The sequence below is a fragment of the Mustela lutreola genome, chromosome 18, assembly GCF_030435805.1.
Source record: "Mustela lutreola isolate mMusLut2 chromosome 18, mMusLut2.pri, whole genome shotgun sequence".
NCBI lineage: Eukaryota > Metazoa > Chordata > Mammalia > Carnivora > Mustelidae > Mustela > Mustela lutreola.
Genome location: NC_081307.1, coordinates 26,371,696 through 26,386,525, shown reverse-complemented (window position 1 = coordinate 26,386,525; position 14,830 = coordinate 26,371,696). Strand labels below are relative to the sequence as shown.

At 41.0% G+C, this 14,830-nt stretch overlaps 1 protein-coding gene across 3 annotated transcripts in view; it reads left to right on the top strand.

Annotated features, from left to right (window-relative positions):
* FAM149A (family with sequence similarity 149 member A) overlaps positions 1-14,830 on the top strand; it is a 63,935-nt gene that overhangs the window by 21,229 nt on the left and 27,876 nt on the right. The window contains exon 1 of one of the 3 annotated variants that reach the window (XM_059156142.1): positions 9,494-9,690. The exons of 1 other annotated variant lie outside the window; for it this stretch is intronic. The gene's annotated coding sequence lies outside the window, so the exon portion shown is untranslated. Of the gene's footprint in view, positions 1-9,493; positions 9,691-9,743; positions 9,902-14,830 lie in introns of those variants that run through there. One more of the 3 variants, XM_059156143.1, reaches the window with a different exon arrangement.

Below are 14,830 nucleotides of genomic sequence, written 5' to 3'. Positions count from 1 at the left end.
TTCTTTCCACAGTTTGGCTATTGTGGACATTGCTGCTATGAACATTCGGGTGCATGTGCCCCTTTGGATCACTACGTTTGTATCTTTAGGGTAAATACCCAATAGTGCAATTGCTGGGTCATAGGGCAGTTCTATTTTCAACATTTTGAGGAACCTCCATGCTGTTTTCCAGAGTGGCTGCACCAGCTTGCATTCCCACCAACAGTGTAGGAGGGTTCCCCTTTCTCCGCATCCTCGCCAGCATCTGTCATTTCCTGACTTGTTTATTTTAGCCATTCTGACTGGTGTGAGGTGATACCATTGTGGTTTTGATTTGTATTTCCCTGATGCCAAGTGATATGGAGCACTTTTTCATGTGTCTGTTGGCCATCTGGATGTCTTCTTTGCAGAAATGTCTGTTCATGTCCTCTGCCCATTTCTTGATTGGATTATTTGTTCTTTGGGTGTTGAGTTTGCTAAGTTCTTTATAGATTCTGGACACTAGTCCTTTATCTGATATGTCGTTTGCAGATATCTTCTCCCATTCTGTCAGTTGTCTTTTGATTTTGTTAACTGTTTCCTTTGCTGTGCAAAAGCTTTTGATCTTGATGAAATCCCAATAGTTCATTTTTGCCCTTGCTTCCCTTGCCTTTGGTGTTGTTCCTAGGAAGATGTTGCTGTGGCTGAGGTCGAAGAAAATAGACTCAAAATGGATGAAGGACCTCAATGTGCGAAAGGAATCCATCAAAATCCTTGAGGAGAACACAGGCAGCAACCTCTTCGACCTCAGCGTGGCTAGAGGCTTTTTGATTTTTATTAAGCTTCTCAAATTTTTTTGTTTCATTGGTTTTCTCTATTAAGTTTCCTGTTTTCAGTTTTTCTGATTTATGCTCTAATTTTTATTTTCTCTTTTCTTCTGCTTACTTTGCATTTCATTTGCTCTTCTTTTTCTGGTGTCCTAAGGTAGGAGATTGATTTTAGATTTTCTTTTTTAATATATTCATTCAATGCTATAATTTCCCTTTAAGCACTGTTTTTGCTGTATCCCACTAGTTTTTACAGCAAAATCACTAACTAAAAACACAAAATGCAAAACAATAACAACAACAACAAAACAAACCATGGCATGAAACAGACTACAAAGAGGGTACTTCGTAGTGTTAGAACGAAACTGAGAAGGGAAATGGTGCTCTGTTCCACCTCAGCTGAGAACATGCAATTCAGACAAGTCAGGTTTTTTGCTGCTCTGCGCATGTCTGTGAATAAGCATGAAAACACCCTGAGTATTAATTTTGGAATTACAAATAAATTTTAGCAAGTAGGTGAATTCACAAATATGAAATGCATAAATAATGAAGATCAACTGTATTTTAATATTTTAATGACATCAAATGAAACTGAAACTTATAATAGTGATCTAGCAATTATTACCAAGTCTTCATTTTCTGCTCCAGTAATTAAAAGAATGAGTGAAATTAAACATTAAAAACACTCTTTTGAAAACTTTGACTACATTGATTCTGCATTGGGGGAAAATAAACTCTTCATAGAACATATGTAGGTAGTTTTTTTCACTTTGAAATTCTGATGAATTCTATTTTTTTTTTAAGATTTTATTTATTTATTTGACAGAGAGAGAGAGAGATCACAAGTAGGCAGAGCAGCAGGCAGAGACAGAGAGGGAAGCAGGTTCCCTGTTGAGCAGAGAGCCAGATGATGATGATGATGAGGGGCTCGATCCCAGGACCCTGAGATCATGACCTGAGCTGAAGGCAGAGGCTTAACCCACTGAGCCACCCAGGTGCCCCTGATGAATTCTTTATAAAAATATTTATAAGACATTTTTCAGATTGTTTGTCTTTTCTGTCACTTTCTACTATAATAGTAAATAAAGTAATATTTAAAAGTTAATACTTAAAAGTAAGAAAAGTTAATATTTAAAAAGTTAGTAAAAAGTTAGTAAAGTTAATATTTAAAATTAAGAAAAAAATACTGATTACAGAATGTTATTTATCCAGTGTATTAGGTTGATGGATAAAATTTCTGGTTTTCTGATTCAAACAGTACATGACTGACAATTTTGTATGCTCTTACCCAAAAATCGTTGTGCTTAATAGACTGCAGCACTAATTTAGAAATTGCTGGATTTCTAAATAACCAATTTAGGTGTTTTGTTTTGAAGAAAATACAAATTCTGTATCTTATATATATAACCTATCAACCTCTTAGATTACTTAGGACTTTCTAAGTGTTTTATAGTCTTCATATTGAAAGTCTAATAATTTTTCCCTCTGTTACTCTTTTCAGATGCAACATTCCTCTAAATTTAAAACCTTTCCTATATGCTTTGTTAAATGTACTGTGCTTGAGCTCCTCCAAATCTTTCATAGAGGGCTTGTGAGGGGTAGGCCATGCATAAAAGACTGAAGTGGGGCATTGAATAAGCTTTGTCTTCAATAGCTTAAGTCAGAATGTTGGCTCTGTCATGTCATTGACTTCTTTGTGCCTCAGTTTGCCAATCTGCAAAATGGTTCTAAAAGTATTTCCTCTTCAAAGAATTCATTGTGAAACTTAAATGCACTAACTCGTTTCGAGTGCTTTAAAGCAGGGATGGGGATATGGTTAGTCCTCAGGAAATGTTACCAAATATTAATATAGAACGTATTTGGTATATCCAAAGAGAGGTCCATAGAACATCTTTATGAGAGAAGGAACTTCAACAGAAAGCTGCAAATTAGATCAGAGATGAATCTTAGAAAGGACAAACTTTTGAACTCGGACTAGACAGATGTGGATAAAACTGTTTGTCCTCGATAATTCACTTATATTGCTCAACCTCAGTTTTCTTCTCTGTACTTAAAACAACACCCATCACAGTGTTGTTAAGGTTTAGAAGTAAGCGATGTCAGTCCCCGAGCCTATTCGCTACCAAAGTGTTGGTGCTCCATGGGCAGACAATGTTAGTGTCTTGATATTTTCTGTCAGCTGTGCATACTAGATATCGTGCACTGCAGTAGTGATGTTTGATCCAAACAGTATTCCATATCGGCGCTGGAAAGAAACTTCACTAAATCCTAAACATTGCAAAAAAACATACATGGTATTAAAATTGATCTGGGGATGTTCTTCAGTATTAAAAATGGGAAAGATTGACATCCTGTGGCACTCTAGTGGGATCACAGCAAACATTTCAATCCTAAAGGAGTCAGATAATATAGTTATATTTTGCTTTATATAGTTTGTTCTTAGAAAAAAATTATATAAAATATTTCTGTTGTTATTTAATATCTGATATAACTTACTATAGTTTATTATAATTCTTTAAAGATAATGTTCTTATAAATTTTATTACCTAGGTAATTTTGTTTCATTTTTACATTAAATAATATATTAGTTCTAGGGGCGCCTGGGTGACTCAGTTCGTTAAGTGTCCAACTCTTGATTTCAACTCAGGTCATGATCTCAGGATTGTGAGAATGAGCTCCACATTGCTCAGCATGGAGCCTGCATAAGATTCTCTCTCTTCCTCTCCATCTGTCCCTTTCTACCTGCTGCTCTCTCTTTCTCTCAAAAAAAAAAATAAATAAAAATAAAAAATATATATATACACACACACACATATATGTATGTACATATATATAAATCCTATATTTTTTCTGTAATTTTCTATAATCTATGAACTTCACAGTTTACCTAACACAGTGTAAGATTATAATACTCTTCACATTAAAATAATAAAACATAATATTGCTTTATTGGTCTTCTTGGAAAGTAGTTATTGACTTGTAAAATATATTTAAATGTGTAGAATAGTTTATCACAAGCATTTTTAAAATAGACTTTATTCTAGAACAGTTTTAAATGTACGGAAAAGTTGCTCCGTATTGTTAACATCTTATACTAGAATAGTTCATTTGTCACAAATAATGAACCATAATTGATGATTATTCTTAACTAAAATTCACATTTCACTCCAATTTCACCAGTGTATTAGGCCGGGATTCTCCAGAGAAACAGAATAGGATGCATCTTTATGTCTATATCTGCACCTGTGTTTATACATTTATGTGAAAAGATGTATTTTGAGAGAGAGAGAGAGTGAGTGATTTATCTTAAGGAATTGGCTCACATGATGTTGGAGGCTTGGCTTGATAAGTCTAAATTCTGCAGGGTAGGTTGGCAGGCTGGGGACCTGGGGAAGAGTCACAGTTTGAGTCCAAAGGCAGTCTGTTTGCAGAATTCCTTCTTGTTTAAGAAAGTCATCCTTACTTTGTTCTCTTAAAAGCTTCAACTGATTGGACAAGGCCCACCCATGTTATGGAGTATTATCTACTTTATTCAAAGTCCACTGATTTAAAGTTAGCCATTACAACTAGTTTTTCCCCAATGTTCTTCTTCTGCTCCAAAATCCTATCCAGGATACCACATTTTATTTAATCATCATGTCTCCTTAGTATTCTCTGGTTTGAGACAGTTTCTCAGACCTTCCTTGTTTTGACCACCTTGAGAATTGGAAGAGTACAGTATTTTGTAGAATGCTTCTCAATTAGAAGTCGTCTTACATTTTTATCATGATTAGGCTGTGATTATGGGTTTCTGGAAGGAAGACCACAGAGATGAAATGACATTATCTTCATATCTTCTTCAGGACATGCTATCATCATAACTCATCTCTAATGATGTTGAGCTTGATCCCCTGGCTGAGGGAGTGCTTGTCAGGTTTCTCCCCTGTAAAGTCGTCTTGCCCCCTTTTCTTACTCTACTCTTTGGAATCAAGCCCATACTCAAGGCTGAAGCCAGGAGGTGTTAAGCTCCATCTCCTAAAAGAAGGGGCAACTACAGAATTCATTTATAATTCATCTGTAGAAGATTCACCTCTTTCCCTCCATTTATTTATTTGTTCATTCATTTATTTATATCAGTTTGTACTCACAGATATTTATTTTGCTCCTTGGACTATAATTCAATACCACATTATTTTGTTACTCAAATTATTTCAGCTTTAGCTATCCAGGGCTCTTTCAGGTTGGTTCCTGAGTCCCTCTGACATGCCCCCACTCTTTCGTAGGTTTTGAGTACTTCCTTATTTTCTGGCATTATGAATGCTCCAGGTATATTTTTGTATTTTCCCTGCCCCAGCCCTGGAATCATCTTTCTCCAAGGAACCCTAGCTCCTCCTATTGGAGAATGGTACTAGAAACCAAGATCTAGGTGCTAGGGGTGTTCATTGCTGCAGCGGACAGCTCTGTGGTGGAGAAAGAAAATACATGTGTATCTATATGCGTATATTTGCAAAACAAGGACACAATTCTGATAATCACAGTTTCCGTTTGCGTGCTACCTGTGCAAAGACAAGGCTGCCTGTACTGGATAAATACAAAAGTCTATACACAACATTTGTAAATGCAACTGCATAAGAATGAAATGAACACAAGTGAACTCTCCACTCACTTTTCCTTTTAAACTCTCACTGGAAGTAACTCAGTGTTTGGAGAGCTGAAAGGGGGAATGCTTTAAGTTACAATGTTTTATGCATCCACATGCACTCCCGAAAATCATCATTAATTCATACAACTCTACAAGGAAGACTTGTTTTTGACAATGTATGCTCAGAGAATTATTACCAGCTCAGGATTCCCTTGCTTGAGCAAGGCAAAGCCAGAATTTCCAATCAGATCAATTTTTAGACAATTTAAATATTGTTTGTAACTATTGCTATATCCTTAAATGACTAGTAGATTTTCAGAGGGTGATCACATGTACAATTTCACTTCGTCCTAATGAAGTCTCCAGAATCGGCTAAGGCAGATTCTGATATCCTTATTTTAGGAATTGAGGTCTCTATTTAATACCTGTCATTATTGATCCCAAGCCCCCTGCCCCCATTAGAATGTAAAACACTCAAACAAGAATGCAGAAATCGCTATTTACTTCTAGTTTTCAATTATGGTTTAAGTAATCAATAAAGGATGAAAATTGTATGTACTAAGTACAAATAACATTGAGAAAAATGTTTTTCTTTTATAAATCATATTCAAATGTATAATATTTTTAGTTTTCTTTTTAATGAATTTTTTTCTGCTATATATATATTTCAATGTATCTTCAAGGATAAACTGACAGAATCAGTAGCTTTCAGTTCTGATGTGCAGTTAAGCCTCTAACTGTGTATTGATGATTTTTATGATAACTACATGGAATATGAGTGTGTTTAGAAGAGAATACATACATATTCTCATACACATGTGTGTATGTTTGTATGTATGTATGTATCTATCTATCTCACAGTTTCAGGCCTGGCTAAGAATGATGGAGTCTTAAAATGTTTAAGCCAAATTAAAAATAAAAGTCAAGGGATTTTATTCTCTTGGGCTACTGTCCAGTACAGAAGTCACTAGCCACATGCAGTGAATAAGCGCTTGAAATGTGGCTCGTCCTAATTGAGATGTGCTGTAAGTATGAAATACACACCGGATTTCAAAGAGAGTGTCCCCCCAAAAGTATTTAAAATATCCTAATTATTTTATATTGATTACATGTTGAAATGATAATATCTTAGATCTATTGGATTAAATAAAATATTAAAATTAATTTCAACTATTTTAACTTGATTAATGTAGACACAAGAAAATTTACAAATATGTGTGTGGCTCCCATTATATCTCTCCTGGAGCACACCACCCTAGACCAATCCAGTGGGAGGATCCTATGATTCTCTTCTCTAAATCAGTGTTGCTTTGGGTTTTGAAATTTGAGAGAAGAGAGATATGCACTAGAGAAGGAACTGTCTGATTTTTTAGCAGATTTCATAAGAAATGTAAGAGCCAGGACATGTTGGGTTTGGAAAGTAAGCTGTTTCAACCTCACAGTCTCTCTGAGCAAAATTAAGAAATGACATCCATGTGCAGATCAGATATGGGGCCACGGTAAAGGTGAGATCAAAGTCTGGCTAACTAAAAGCCTCAGGAAGATTTAGGGGTTTAAGGGCCTTGTCCCACGGCAGCCTCCAAGTTGCCCCAATGATCAGCCCCAGAGAAAAAAGTTAGGGTGGCTTTTAGCAAACGGAGTGAGCTCTGAAGACATGCACAGGAAAGCACACACATCATGCGAGGGGATTATGTGAGCAGAGTGGTAGAAGCACGTCGGCTTGGACTAGAAGCCACTCTGGATGGAAGCAGGCTGAGGGCCTACTGGTGCAAACCGGGGCCATTTCTTTCTCATGAGGATAACTCAGGGGGTGGAAGCAAGAGACCAGAAGGCAAAGCAAAGAGCCAGGAGGAAGTTGGGAGCAGAATTGGGTCCTAATGAAGACACTGGGAACAGAAGCCTCCTTGGACTCAAATAGCCACGGACCAGTGACCGCTGTGTCTCCCGCTGTCCCTTCCCTGGGACAGCAGTGTTAGCTGTGGTTCTTGGGTCTCTGTCTGTCCTTGTTCGCTGTGCATGAGGAAGACCCCTGGCTGCTCTCTTCTGTTCACAGGTCTTCAGATCCACAGGAGATTGGAAATGGTGGAGTAAAAATGGGCTTTGACACCCTTCCCATTGAGAGATGGGTTCTACGTTCCAATGCTTTGAACATGTGAATGCTTTGATAATGGAGTACAGTATACATGACACTGTGCCCGATCGGAGCCAGCCTTTAATAGAGTGGTTTCTAAGAGCCCTGAGTTGCCATGTGGGAATTCTAACCGCCCTGCTGGAGACAAGACCCAGGGAGGTCCTGAGACGACGTAAGAGAAGGGCCCAGCTGTGCCCGCCTTCCAGCCCTCCCAAAGTAACCCAAAGTGCTACCCACCATGTGGGTGAGACTCCCTGAAATCTCCAGACCAGTCCGAAGGCTAGTTGAATACCACGGAGCAATGCCACGGAGCCATAGTGCCACGTGAAGCAGACGAACTCCACGGCCAAGGCTCCCTGGAATTCCTGACTGCTATGCTTTGTTAGTGGAACAAAATGACTTGTTTCAGTCCGCCAGATTTGAGATAGTTTGTGGCGCAATAGTAGATACCTGGGACAAGACACACACACACACGCACACACACATATGCCACATCCTAGTTGAGAGACCCGGACCATTTTAATTAAGGTCTGTGCCTTCAGTATTTTCATCAGTAAAATTGGATGATAGTAACTACTTAGCATGGGTGTTAAAAAATTAAACAAAACAACATACGTATAAAGCAACCAGCATGTATTTGGATCATAATCTTCTTTCTTTTGTTTCTCCATCAGATCTCCCTTTACATTTCCATAGTATTCATGGGTATGTGTTGACTCCGGACACCAGCAGTTTTCCTGATAGACATACACATGCACACTCACTCCCCACGTATATACACCTATGTATGGATCAGGATTTAAAATCTTATTCATTTGGCGGTTTATAACCATTTACCACCTCGAAACCGGGTATTCGTGGTGGTAAATGTGGTGAGGGTTCCAGTATTTCCAGAAATGGATTGTTTCGTTGTTGGTAGTGGTTTCTTATCATCCTCTTAGGGTTAGTCCTTAAAAGATTCAAAATAAATCAACCAGATTTTTTCACTAACAAATGGAAATGGCAGGGTAGACCTTTGTTAGTGCAGGAAGCTGCACAGGACTAGATGGGCTGCTTTGCAGACTCAGAAGGCCTCAGATCAAAGGAGAATGGATATACAGGACAGACTGCAAAGTACCAGCATCCATTTCATTCATTGCAATTATGAAAAATCTTTTAGTGGAGAAAGGCATGCCATAGGAAGTGCCCACACTTTGACCCTTTGCTTATGTGTCTTCCTTAAGCTACTCATTCCTATTTTTTTTTTCAGTTTATGAATATGGTGGCTTGGTCATTTTGCTGTCTCACAGCATAGGGTTCAGTGACTTTGGTCTTGGCATAATTGTGTGACTCCAAGACGGAGACAAGCACACAAACGGGAACACAGCTGTGCTCGCTGCTTTGTAGAGAAGTTACTGGTTTGGATGAGGTCAAGATAGAGAGAGAGAAAAACAAATCTTTGACCCAGAGATTCTGTTAACCAGATTAGCATCTTGCATTGACCAGGTCTGAGACCAATTTTTTTTTAACTCCTTCCGCCTCCCCTCCCCACGGCACCCCTGCCCAACTAGGAATCCTTTCATAGGAGGAGGTGGATAGAGGAAATCTTTCTGTAGTTCTCGGTTTTTCTCCTGTTAGTTAAAGGTCTACTTAAAAGAATGAAGGATAGCAAACACCTGTCGCGGCAGACCTCCCGCCGAGACAGCCCTACCCCACCCCCATCCCGGGAAGGGTGAGAAGGCCAGACGGTGCGTACTGGAGGCGCCGGGAGGGCGGCCCGTCGGGTGCCGAGAGGCCGAGTGGCTGGCGGCCAAAGCTCAGGTCACTGGCTTGTGAAATCGGGCCTCTGGCAGCAGGACTTTTCCAACGTTCCTGGGAACTTGGGAGGCGGACGCGGGGCCGGGAGGCGGCGGGTGGGGCGGGGAGCGCTGGCGACCTGCCGCCTGTCCCCGGTCGACCTTCGCGATGGGCGCTGCGGCGCGGGAGGAGGAGGGAAGGGCGTGCGCCGAAGGACGGGAGGCGTCGCCCCGCCGCGCCGGAATCTGGCCGGTGCGGGGCTGTAGGACCTGGAGAGGAAGGCGGTCGGGGCGCCCCGCGAGCAGCCGCGCCTATGGGCCGCGCAGACCCGGCTTGGAGCGCCTCTGGCCGCGCCGCTCAAGGCTCGAGCTTCCCGGGTGCGACTCGGCTGCCGGTGCAGGACTAGCAGGCTGGGGGCGCAGGGCTGGGCGGGCGGGGAGCGGAGGCCCCGGGGGCGCGGGGGCTCACGGCCGCCCGCCGCCTGCAGGGGACCCGCGCGGGGTGTCAGCGCCCGGAGGCGCACAGGCCTCGGGGCGCGGGGCCCAGCCTCCGGGACGCGAGCGCAGGCCTGGGGCTGATTGTGATTGGGTAAGTCTTGATCTGGTAAGGGAAGTGGGATGAACTCTGTCGTGTCATATTTTTGTGCCATGTGTGTGTGATTTTTTTTTTTTTTTTCCTGGCTGCAAAGCTGGAATCCATCTGGTCTGTTTCCCCGAATCCATTCATGAAATCTCTCGTGCTGACATCACCTCGCTTTCCCAAGCGAAGCTGCGCCCTTGCACTGAGAATCATCCCTGGTGTCTGAGATGACAGATTCTCCATCAGTCCCCAGAGCTGCAGTTGCTTCTAGGATGTGCTTGTATTAAGTCAGGGCGGCGCCGAGGGTTTTGTGGGAAGAGGGGCTTCGCGAGAGCCAGTCCACCCAGAAAACCATCCTGCGTTTCAACCCATTCAGAATACAAGTGTTCGTTTCAGGCAGTCCTTTTAAGCAGAAATCCAAAATTTTGAAAGCTTCCATCACTGTTTGATATTGAATGTCTACAAGGCAAAGTGGCAGAGGGTTTGTGAGCTATCAAGAGGCAGATTTTAAAAAGTAAAACTATATACTAGAGTTATTATCTTGACACTGAAATTGGTACCCAGCCTTCACTTTGATGCACCAAAAAATTAGAGCCATATGGTTCTAGAGGTGCCCTTTAGTCTGCCCCAAAACCGAAGTCCTGTTTCCAAACAAACGGCCTTAAATGTACCTATTAGCAGTTTTTTAACATCTCTAAAATTTAAGCAGTATAGACAGGAACTCATGTAAAACTTATATGTCATGTATAATGTAATAAAAGCTTTAATAGACTTTCCACCGCTTCCAAGTTTGAAGGTTTTTCACACATCCTCTAAATCCTGTACACTTTTTTAGACTGCGTCATTTTCGTAGGAATTGATAGTTCACAGGGAATTAAAAATGTTCCATGTTATGCATGAAGTAACAGTACAATGGTTGGAGAGAAATCAAAGATTCCAAGCAAAATACAAGAAGAAAAAATAAAAGCAGATTGTATCAATTCTGTTTTTAGGTAACAACATCAGCAATTTGGGGTTCCTGGGGAGACATTCAGATGGCCTGGGTCCAAGGAGCAGCTCCCTCCCTGTCTTCTTGGTGACTTTGGGTAGTCACGGCATTAACAGGTTCAAGTTCCTCTTTAGAATTTTTCTGAACTCTCTGGTCAGATGAACTCTGAAGTTCAAGAAGTTCCACAGAAATAGGTTTTTGAAGGAGATGAAACAGGAAGAGCGAGGAGAAAAAAGTCGAAGAAATAACAGAGAAGTAGATGGTGGTTGAGGGCGTACATTTTACAGTAGTTTCTACCCCTCCACCCTCCCACTCCAGCCCTGCATCTTAAAGGTCTGTCATCAGCTCTTCAAAGTGAGTAGTGATGCCATCTGCGAAAGAATATGGTGTCATATATAGAGAGGAAGTCGTTCTTTCATTTTGTAAATTATTTTCTTAGGTTGGAAAAACTCCCTCCTCTCCCACCTCCCTCTGCCCCTCCCCCCCCAAAAAAGTGAATTTTCTGGAGGAAGTGATTATTGTTCATTGGAAACAAAACAAACAGGCATGTGTCTGCTTTAGTGAACTTTGTTTTCCAGTCACACAAAAGGCAGAGGAGGTGCCGTAAGCAAGAAACCATTTCATCCAACTAATGAAGTTCTAGAACCTAGGTGAGGTTCAGTGGGGTGAGGTCCGGGGCCGATGACCAAGAAAGAACTCTTGAGACATCTTGGGTGCAAAATGGTGGTTTATTAAAGCACGGGGACAGGACCTGTGGGCAGGAAGAGCTGCTGCCCCACTATCCTGAGGAGTGGCTGATTATACACACAGGAGTTAGGTAGGTGAGGACAAAGAGGGTGTTCAGAAGACTGTCAGGATACTGGAGGCCTGGTTATTGTCAAGCCAAGGCTGTTCTTACTGCTAATGAGGCACTAACATGAAGACAGTTGGGAGTTTCCTGGTGGGATGTCGCATTCCTCCTATCAAGCATCCTTGTCAATGAGCTTTAGGTTTAAAAGAAATTTAACTTTATTTATATTTCCTTTCATCTCATCTTCCTTCAGTTTTATGGAGGGGAGGGAGGTGTTAGGATTTTAGGAGCTGAGTTGCTTCTCTCTGGAAGTTAGGCTATTGATAAGATAGCTTCTTTGTTGTTAATCACTAGGACATTTGTAAACCAAGGGAGACTCCTGTCTTGCAGGATTGTGATCTCTACAAGTTAACTATTTGTTTTCCTTTTAGGGCAGCCAGGAGTGCCTGAGGGATGTCACACATGTCCCGAAGGTGGGGGTGGGGTGGGGAGAAGGTGTGTAAGGTGCCAGCTTTTGCTTTGTCCTCAGCCAGCCTTCTGCTCCCTCATCATAACCATTCAGTTGTAAAAGTCATTTTGGCAGATAGCAGTTACCCCAACAGCTGTGAACTCTGGTCCTTTATAAAGGACCAACACATCACCAGAGATGTCTTGAACTGGAAGAGTATGTTTGTGTCTGGTCGCAACATAATCTTTTTGCAGTAAGCATGAATTCACAGGGTAAAACGTGGTCTTTGTTTGACTCACTATTTGAATCTTTACATGTTGATTCTTTCAGTGAACCTGAAGCATTAGTAGGTGACAGGCACTCCTTTAGGTGCTGCTGATAAAAAAATAATAATAATCAAGTGTCAGAATCATCCCAATAAACAGCTAAGGGCCAGAAAGAGATCTATATGATATGAAATGCTGCAGGAGGTTCAAAGAAACAGCTCAGTGTTTTCGTCGAGGAACAGGTGGTAGGGATAGCAGACGGCAGGAGATAGCAGACGGCAGGAGAAGCCTGATCGACCCAGCATGGATCGCACAGATACTTTCCACACGTGATCTAAGTGAGGTCTCACAGCAACTGTAGGACAACGTTGACTGCATTGTCACTGCTTTACTGATGATGTGTGTAGTGGCTCCAGGAGAGGAGAAGCAACTTGCTTGGAGGGACTAGCCTATCAGGGCCAAAGCAGGATTCTAAGCTACCTTTGTTATTCTTATAAAGATGATTTTTTTTTAAGATTTTATTTATTTATTTGACAGAGAGAGCGCAGGCAGGGGGAGCAGCAGACAGAGGGAGAGGAAGAAACAGACTTCCCATGGAACAGGGAGCCTGATGTGAGGCTCCATCCCAGGACCCAGGGATCATGTCCTAGGTCAAAGGCAGGTGCTTCACCGGCTGAGCCACCCAGGTGCCCCACTTACACAGATTATTATGAAGGAACATATTTTATTTTAATTCACCATCCTGGGGTTTAAAAACCTCTCAAGAATAAGCAGATTAACGCATATACCTGCACATATTTCTTAATGCTCAAAGCAGCTCTTGTTGATGTAGGTTTTAGCTAAGGTCTCTTTTTTCATCATAAGTGGGGCTTTTTGTTTGTTTGTTTATTTATAGAGTTATTGAGTCACATGGAGATGATAAATAATTGATGGTTTTGAAGCAACTAAACAAGGCCAAAAGTAAAGCAGTTTATTAGCATAAAAGCTTGTCCTGTATTCTTTTCTCTTAGCACCTTTATCCTCAGAACCGCTTGATTGGACTTAAAAGACATATGAGCAATAAGGAGGGAAAAAAATTCTACAATTCTGTTCTTCTCTCATACAGGGCATACACATGGAAGGCAGAGGTCTTGCTACCCTCTGTAGTAATTAACTTGTGTTTCAAATTCCTTTGTTGTGGAGTACTATAAGTACATAACTAAGGACAGAATCTATTCCTTTTATTAATATGTTTTAAAACTCCATTTACGTTCTGAAATACAAGTGTTGTAAATTAGGCACCATTTTTTTTTAAGATTTTATTTATTTATTTGACAGAAGAGATCACAAGCAGGCAGAGAGGCAGGCAGAGAGAGAGGAAGGGAAGCAGGCTCCCTGCAGAGCAGAGAGCCCGATGCGGGGCTTGATCCCAGGTACCTGGGATCATGACCCCAGCCAAAGGCAGAGGCTTTAACCCACTGAGCCACCCAGGCGCCCCAATTAGGCATCATTTTCAGCAATGACAGAGCAAACTTTTTAAATGAATTTTACTGTGGTATCCCTCTTAGAAACATTGAAAGTTAACTTTTTTTTTCCCCAAATCACTACCATATCTTCAGTTAATATAGAATATGAGTTATTTGTGTGGGAAAATATTATTTCTATAAAAGAATACAAGGTGTTTACTATTAAATGTTAGGAAACTACTTTGACTAAGAGGGAAGTAAATGTTTTAAGAGGTTCATTGAGAGGGCATTTTAATGATTAACACTAACTTCCATATACCAGTCAGGCTTCCTACTTTATTTAAAATTTTGAGATTTCTTCTGTGTTAGTTTTCAATTAATTTTCATATTTTAAAACTCTCTGCACATCAGGCTACAAACCAAACAATGGCATCAAATTAAAATGAGTCACTGCTTGTGTGTTTCAGTCACATTTTTTTAAGATTTTATTTATTTACTTGAGAGAGAGAGAGGGAGAATGAGAGGGGGAGGAAGTTGGGGGAGAAGCAGACTCCCCATGGAGCTGGGCGCCCGATATGGGACTCGATCCCAGGACTCCAGGATCATGACCTGAGCCGAAGGCAGTCGCTTAACCAACTGAGCCACCCAGGTGCCCCTGTTTCAGTCATATTTTCAATTCATTCATATGTTTAGTGATTATAGAGAATTTAATATATTTTAGAATTAATATGGAATTATTGATTTTTTTTTTTCCTGTAAGGCTGGTTGCTTTGTAATCACAAGGGCACTGGGCACTGGTCAAAGAACAAGTGGGAACTGAAATCCAGCTCATGTTGCATTTGCCTTGGGATGAGGCTGTATCTGCCCAGAGTTTCGGGCAACTTTTAAGAGTCTGGTCAAGTCACAAAAAAATTGTTGTTGGGTTTTTTTTTCTTTTTTCCTGTTTTACATAAAGGAGCATGTAAGTTCATGGAAACCTTGTTCTAGGAAAAATAAGAGTA